Consider the following 9,629-nt stretch of genomic DNA (forward strand, 5'->3'; position numbering starts at 1 on the left):
TTCCCAGTGTCAGCGCTTCTGGGTTAGGTGACTTTACACAGCTGCTCATTCAGTTATGGGCCGAAGCAATGTCCAGCCTCAGCCTCTGATTGGATGGCTAGTTATATGACGTCACCTGACCCGGAAGTGCCAGATACCAGGAACACAATTCCAGTAGTAGTGCAGAAGCCAGGAATGTAACTGTATAGGGACTAGGGCTACAAACTGTGGACTGCTAGTTGTTCCAAAAATGGTCTGGGCATGCTGGTAGTTGTAGTTTTGCTGGGAGTTTTAGTTAAGCAACAGCTGGAGGTCCACAGTTTGGAGACCATTGGCATAGGGAGAGATGCGTCACCCGCCCCGCTGGGACCAGCCCCAGGGACTCATTTCCGGGGTTTCAGCAGGATTTTCAATCTAAGATGACTCTGAATGACCGAGTGTCTCAGTGTTTTTCCTGGTGTCCTGGGATCGTGATGTCTGCACCAGTTTTATGCTGCCCGATGTTTAGGCAGAATAACTGATAACACATTCCCCTTAACTGTAGTTATATATAAAACAATATTTATTATTTTTCATTAACTAACAACTTAAATTGCAATAAAAGAAAACCAAAGTGCCCTCTCTTACAAAGTAGTAACAGCAGGTCTTCTCAGTGGCGTCTCTAGGGGGGGGGCAGAGGGGGCCACGGCCCCCCCTATATCATGATTGGCCCCCCTTGTGCCCCCCCTAGCAGCAGTAGGTCACTAGCAGCTCTCATGGCTATCAGGGGGTACAGCTAGTTCACCAGTAAGGGGCCCGAGCCCCCGCCCCCCCGGAGCCATCTTTTTTATATAAACCTTCAGCCTGTAGAGGAGTGTACAGAGGGGTTTAGAGGAGTGTACATGAGTGACAGATGGGTGTACATGGGTGACAGAGGGGTGTAGAGGAGTGTACATGGGTGACAGATGGGTGTACATGGGTGACAGAGGGGTATAGAGGAGTGTACATGGGTGACAGAGGGGTGTAGAGGAGTGTACATGGGTGACATGGGTGACAGAGGGGTGTAGAGGAGTGTACATGGGTGACAGAGGGGTGTAGAGGAGTGTACGCATAGGCGTGCACAGTCTATTGCATATATATATATAAATGTCGAAAAAAATGCAGCACTACTTTACCACAGTAGGCGGGTGCCAGCTCCTCAGGCTCGATCACAGCCAATTGATAACTTCAAAAATGGTGCGGCACTCCAAATATCCAAAAAATAACTATTTATTCCACATGTCAAACAGTGCGACGTTTCAGCCCCTCTTGCTTGCATGCACACATACATAAACAGACCTACACTCATATAAATATCAATACAAACAAAATGAAAAACTTTATTAAAACTTTTTTGGGGATTGGAAGCTTTTTTTTTTAGATTGGAGGCTCCATTATACATACACTGTACAGCAATCATACATCCATTATACATACACTGTACAGCAATCATACATTCAGTATACATACACTGTACAGCAATCATATATCCATTATACATACACTGTACAGCAATCATATATTCATTATACATACACTGTACAGCAATCATACCTCCATTATACATACACTGTACAGCAATCATACCTCCATTATACATACACTGTACAGAAATCATACATTCATTATACATACACTGTACAGCAATCATACCTCCATTATACATACACTGTACAGCAATCATACCTCCATTATACATACACTGTACAGCAATCATACCTCCATTATACATACACTGTACAGCAATCATACCTCCATTATACATACACTGTACAGCAATCATACCTCCATTATACATACACTGTACAGCAATCATACCTCCATTATACATACACTGTAAAGCAATCATACATTCATTATACACACACTGTACAGCAATCATACCTCCATTATACATACACTGTACAGCAATCATACATTCATTATACATACACTGTACAGCAATCATACATCCATTATACATACACTGTACAGCAATCATACCTCCATTATACATACACTGTACAGCAATCATACATTCATTATACATACACTGTACAGCAATCATACCTCCATTATACATACACTGTACAGCAATCATACATTCATTATACATACACTGTACAGCAATCATACATCCATTATACATACACTGTACAGCAAGCATACCTCCATTATACATACACTGTACAGCAATCATACATTCAGTATACATACACTGTACAGCAATCATACATCCATTATACATACACTGTACAGCAATCATACATTCAGTATACATACACTGTACAGCAATCATACATCCATTATACATACACTGTACAGCAATCATATATTCATTATACATACACTGTACAGCAATCATACCTCCATTATACATACACTGTACAGCAATCATACATCCATTATACATACACTGTACAGAAATCATACATTCATTATACATACACTGTACAGCAATCATACCTCCATTATACATACACTGTACAGCAATCATACATCCATTATACATACACTGTACAGCAATCATACATCCATTATACATACACTGTACAGCAACCATACCTCCATTATACATACACTGTACAGCAATCATACATTCATTATACATACACTGTACAGCAATCATACCTCCATTATACATACACTGTACAGCAATCATACATTCATTATACATACACTGTACAGCAATCATACATACATTATACATACACTGTACAGCAAGCATACCTCCATTATACATACACTGTACAGCAATCATACATTCAGTATACATACACTGTACAGCAATCATACATCCATTATACACTCTGTACAGCAAGCATACCTCCATTATACATACACTGTACAGCAATCATACCTCCATTATACATACACTGTACAGCAATTATACCTCCATTATACATACACTGTACAGAAATCATACATTCATTATACATACACTGTACAGCAATCATACCTCCATTATACATACACTGTACAGCAATCATACATCCACTATACATACACTGTACAGCAATCATACATCCATTATACATACACTGTACAGCAATCATACCTCCATTATACATACACTGTACAGCAATCACACATTCATTATACATACACTGTACAGCAATCATACATCCATTATACATACACTGTACAGCAATCATACCTCCATTATACATACACTGTACAGCAATCATACATCCATTATACATACACTGTACAGCAAGCATACCTCCATTATACATACACTGTACAGCAATCATACATTCAGTATACATACACTGTACAGCAATCATACATCCATTATACATACACTGTACAGCAAGCATACCTCCATTATACATACACTGTACAGCAAGCATACCTCCATTATACATACACTGTACAGCAAGCATACCTCCATTATACATACACTGTACAGCAAGCATACATCCATTATACATACACTGTACAGCAAGCATACCTCCATTATACATACACTGTACAGCAATCATACATCCATTATACATACACTGTACAGCAATCATACATTCATTATACATACACTGTACAGCAATCATACCTCTATTATACATACACTGTACAGCAATCATACATTCATTATACATACACTGTACAGCAATCATACATCCATTATACATACACTGTACAGCAAGCATACCTCCATTATACATACACTGTACAGCAATCATACATTCAGTATACATACACTGTACAGCAATCATACATCCATTATACATACACTGTACAGCAAGCATACCTCCATTATACATACACTGTACAGCAATCATACATTCATTATACATACACTGTACAGCAATCATACATCCATTATACATACACTGTACAGCAATCATACATTCATTATACATACACTGTACAGCAATCATACATCCATTATACATACACTGTACAGCAAGCATACATTCATTATACATACACTGTGACTGTACAGCAATCATATATCCATTATACATACACTGTACAGCAATCATACATTCATTATACATACACTGTACAGCAATCATACATCCATTATACATACACTGTGTCTGTACAGCAATCATACATCCATTATACATACACTGTACAGCAATCATACATCCATTATACATACACTGTACAGCAATCATACATCCATTTTACATACACTGTACAGCAAGCATACATTCATTATACATACCAAGTGATTGTACAGCAATCATACATCCATTATACATACACTGTACAGCAATCATACATCCATTATACATACACTGTGTCTGTACAGCAATCATACATCCATTATACATACACTGTACAGCACGCATACCTCCATTATACATACACTATAAAGCAATCATACATTCAGTATACATACACTGTACAGCAATCATACATCCATTATACATACACTGTGACTGTACAGCAATCATACATCCATTATACATACACTGTACAGCAATCATACATCCATTATACATACACTGACTGTACAGCAATCATACATCCATTATACAAACACTGTGACTGTACAGCAATCATACATCCATTATCCATACACTGTACAGCAAGCGTACCTCCATTATACATACACTGTGACTGTACAGCAATCATACATCCATTATACATACACTGTACAGCAAGCATACCTCCATTATACATACACTGTGACTGTACAGCAATCATACATCCATTATACATACACTGTACAGCAATCATACATCCATTATACATACACTGTACAGCAAGCATACCTCCATTATACATACACTGTACAGCAATCATACCTCCATTATACATACACTGTACAGCAATCATACCTCCATTATACATACACTGTACAGCAAGAATACCTCCATTATACATACACTGTACAGCAAGCATACCTCCATTATACATAAACTGTGACTGTACAGCAATCATACATCCATTATACATACACTGTACAGCAAGCATACCTCCATTATACATACACTGTACAGCAATCATACATCCATTATAAATACACTGTGACTGTACAGCAATCATACATCCATTATACATACACTGTGACTGTACAGCAAGCATACCTCCATTATACATACACTGTACAGCAATCATACCTCCATTATACATACACTGTACAGCAATCATACCTCCATTATACATACACTGTACAGAAATCATACATTCATTATACATACACTGTACAGCAATCATACCTCCATTATACATACACTGTACAGCAATCATACATCCATTATACATACACTGTACAGCAATCATACATCCATTATACATACACTGTACAGCAACCATACCTCCATTATACATACACTGTACAGCAATCATACATTCATTATACATACACTGTACAGCAATCATACATTCATTATACATACACTGTACAGCAATCATACCTCCATTATACATACACTGTACAGCAATCATACATTCATTATACATACACTGTACAGCAATCATACATACATTATACATACACTGTACAGCAAGCATACCTCCATTATACATACACTGTACAGCAATCATACATTCAGTATACATACACTGTACAGCAATCATACATCCATTATACATACACTGTACAGCAAGCATACCTCCATTATACATACACTGTACAGCAATCATACCTCCATTATACATACACTGTACAGCAATTATACCTCCATTATACATACACTGTACAGAAATCATACCTCCATTATACATACACTGTACAGCAATCATACCTCCATTATACATACACTGTACAGCAATCATACATCCATTATACATACACTGTACAGCAATCATACATCCATTATACATACACTGTACAGCAATCATACCTCCATTATACATACACTGTACAGCAATCACACATTCATTATACATACACTGTACAGCAATCATACCTCCATTATACATACACTGTACAGCAATCATGCATCCATTATACATACACTGTACAGCAAGCATACCTCCATTATACATACACTGTACAGCAATCATACATTCAGTATACATACACTGTACAGCAATCATACATCCATTATACATACACTGTACAGCAAGCATACCTCCATTATACATACACTGTACAGCAAGCATACCTCCATTATACATACACTGTACAGCAATCATACATCCATTATACATACACTGTACAGCAAGCATACCTCCATTATACATACACTGTACAGCAATCATACATCCATTATACATACACTGTACAGCAATCATACATTCATTATACATACACTGTACAGCAATCGTACCTCTATTATACATACACTGTACAGCAATCATACATTCATTATACATACACTGTACAGCAATCATACATCCATTATACATACACTGTACAGCAAGCATACCTCCATTATACATACACTGTACAGCAATCATACATTCAGTATACATACACTGTACAGCAATCATACATCCATTATACATACACTGTACAGCAAGCATACCTCCATTATACATACACTGTACAGCAATCATACATTCATTATACATACACTGTACAGCAATCATACATCCATTATACATACACTGTACAGCAAGCATACCTCCATTATACATACACTGTACAGCAATCATACATTCATTATACATACACTGTACAGCAATCATACATCCATTATACATACACTGTACAGCAATCATACATTCATTATACATACACTGTACAGCAATCATACATCCATTATACATACACTGTACAGCAAGCATACATTCATTATACATACACTGTGACTGTACAGCAATCATATATCCATTATACATACACTGTACAGCAATCATACATTCATTATACATACACTGTACAGCAATCATACATCCATTATACATACACTGTGTCTGTACAGCAATCATACATCCATTATACATACACTGTACAGCAATCATACATCCATTATACATACACTGTACAGCAATCATACATCCATTTTACATACACTGTACAGCAAGCATACATTCATTATACATACCAAGTGATTGTACAGCAATCATACATCCATTATACATACACTGTACAGCAATCATACATCCATTATACATACACTGTGTCTGTACAGCAATCATACATCCATTATACATACACTGTACAGCACGCATACCTCCATTATACATACACTGTAAAGCAATCATACATTCAGTATACATACACTGTACAGCAATCATACATCCATTATACATACACTGTGACTGTACAGCAATCATACATCCATTATACATACACTGTACAGCAATCATACATCCATTATACATACACTGACTGTACAGCAATCATACATCCATTATACAAACACTGTGACTGTACAGCAATCATACATCCATTATCCATACACTGTACAGCAAGCGTACCTCCATTATACATACACTGTGACTGTACAGCAATCATACATCCATTATACATACACTGTACAGCAAGCATACCTCCATTATACATACACTGTGACTGTACAGCAATCATACATCCATTATACATACACTGTACAGCAATCATACATCCATTATACATACACTGTACAGCAAGCATACCTCCATTATACATACACTGTACAGCAATCATACCTCCATTATACATACACTGTACAGCAATCATACCTCCATTATACATACACTGTACAGCAAGAATACCTCCATTATACATACACTGTACAGCAAGCATACCTCCATTATACATAAACTGTGACTGTACAGCAATCATACATCCATTATACATACACTGTACAGCAAGCATACCTCCATTATACATACACTGTACAGCAATCATACATCCATTATAAATACACTGTGACTGTACAGCAATCATACATCCATTATAAATACACTGTGACTGTACAGCAATCATACATCCATTATACATACACTGTGACTGTACAGCAAGCATACCTCCATTATACATACACTGTACAGCAATCATACCTCCATTATACATACACTGTACAGCAATCATACCTCCATTATACATACACTGTACAGAAATCATACATTCATTATACATACACTGTACAGCAATCATACCTCCATTATACATACACTGTACAGCAATCATACATCCATTATACATACACTGTACAGCAATCATACATCCATTATACATACACTGTACAGCAACCATACCTCCATTATACATACACTGTACAGCAATCATACATTCATTATACATACACTGTACAGCAATCATACATTCATTATACATACACTGTACAGCAATCATACCTCCATTATACATACACTGTACAGCAATCATACATTCATTATACATACACTGTACAGCAATCATACATACATTATACATACACTGTACAGCAAGCATACCTCCATTATACATACACTGTACAGCAATCATACATTCAGTATACATACACTGTACAGCAATCATACATCCATTATACATACACTGTACAGCAAGCATACCTCCATTATACATACACTGTACAGCAATCATACCTCCATTATACATACACTGTACAGCAATTATACCTCCATTATACATACACTGTACAGAAATCATACATTCATTATACATACACTGTACAGCAATCATACCTCCATTATACATACACTGTACAGCAATCATACATCCATTATACATACACTGTACAGCAATCATACATCCATTATACATACACTGTACAGCAATCATACATCCATTATACATACACTGTACAGCAATCATACCTCCATTATACATACACTGTACAGCAATCACACATTCATTATACATACACTGTACAGCAAGCATACCTCCATTATACATACACTGTACAGCAATCATACATCCATTATACATACACTGTACAGCAATCATACATTCATTATACATACACTGTACAGCAATCGTACCTCTATTATACATACACTGTACAGCAATCATACATTCATTATACATACACTGTACAGCAATCATACATCCATTATACATACACTGTACAGCAAGCATACCTCCATTATACATACACTGTACAGCAATCATACATTCAGTATACATACACTGTACAGCAATCATACATCCATTATACATACACTGTACAGCAAGCATACCTCCATTATACATACACTGTACAGCAATCATACATTCATTATACATACACTGTACAGCAATCATACATCCATTATACATACACTGTACAGCAAGCATACCTCCATTATACATACACTGTACAGCAATCATACCTCCATTATACATACACTGTACAGCAATTATACCTCCATTATACATACACTGTACAGCAATCATACATTCATTATACATACACTGTACAGCAATCATACATCCATTATACATACACTTTACAGCAAGCATACCTCCATTATACATACACTGTACAGCAAGCATACCTCCATTATACATACACTGTACAGCAAGCATACCTCCATTATACATACACTGTACAGCAAGCATACCTCCATTATACATACACTGTACAGCAATCATACATCCATTATACATACACTGTACAGCAATCATACATTCATTATACATACACTGTACAGCAATCATACATCCATTATACATACACTGTACAGCAAGCATACCTCCATTATACATACACTGTACAGCAATCATACATTCATTATACATACACTGTACAGCAATCATACCTCTATTATACATACACTGTACAGCAATCATACATTCATTATACATACACTGTACAGCAATCATACATCCATTATACATA

The sequence above is a fragment of the Hyla sarda genome (genome assembly GCF_029499605.1).
Source record: "Hyla sarda isolate aHylSar1 chromosome 2 unlocalized genomic scaffold, aHylSar1.hap1 SUPER_2_unloc_1, whole genome shotgun sequence".
Classification (NCBI taxonomy): domain Eukaryota; kingdom Metazoa; phylum Chordata; class Amphibia; order Anura; family Hylidae; genus Hyla; species Hyla sarda.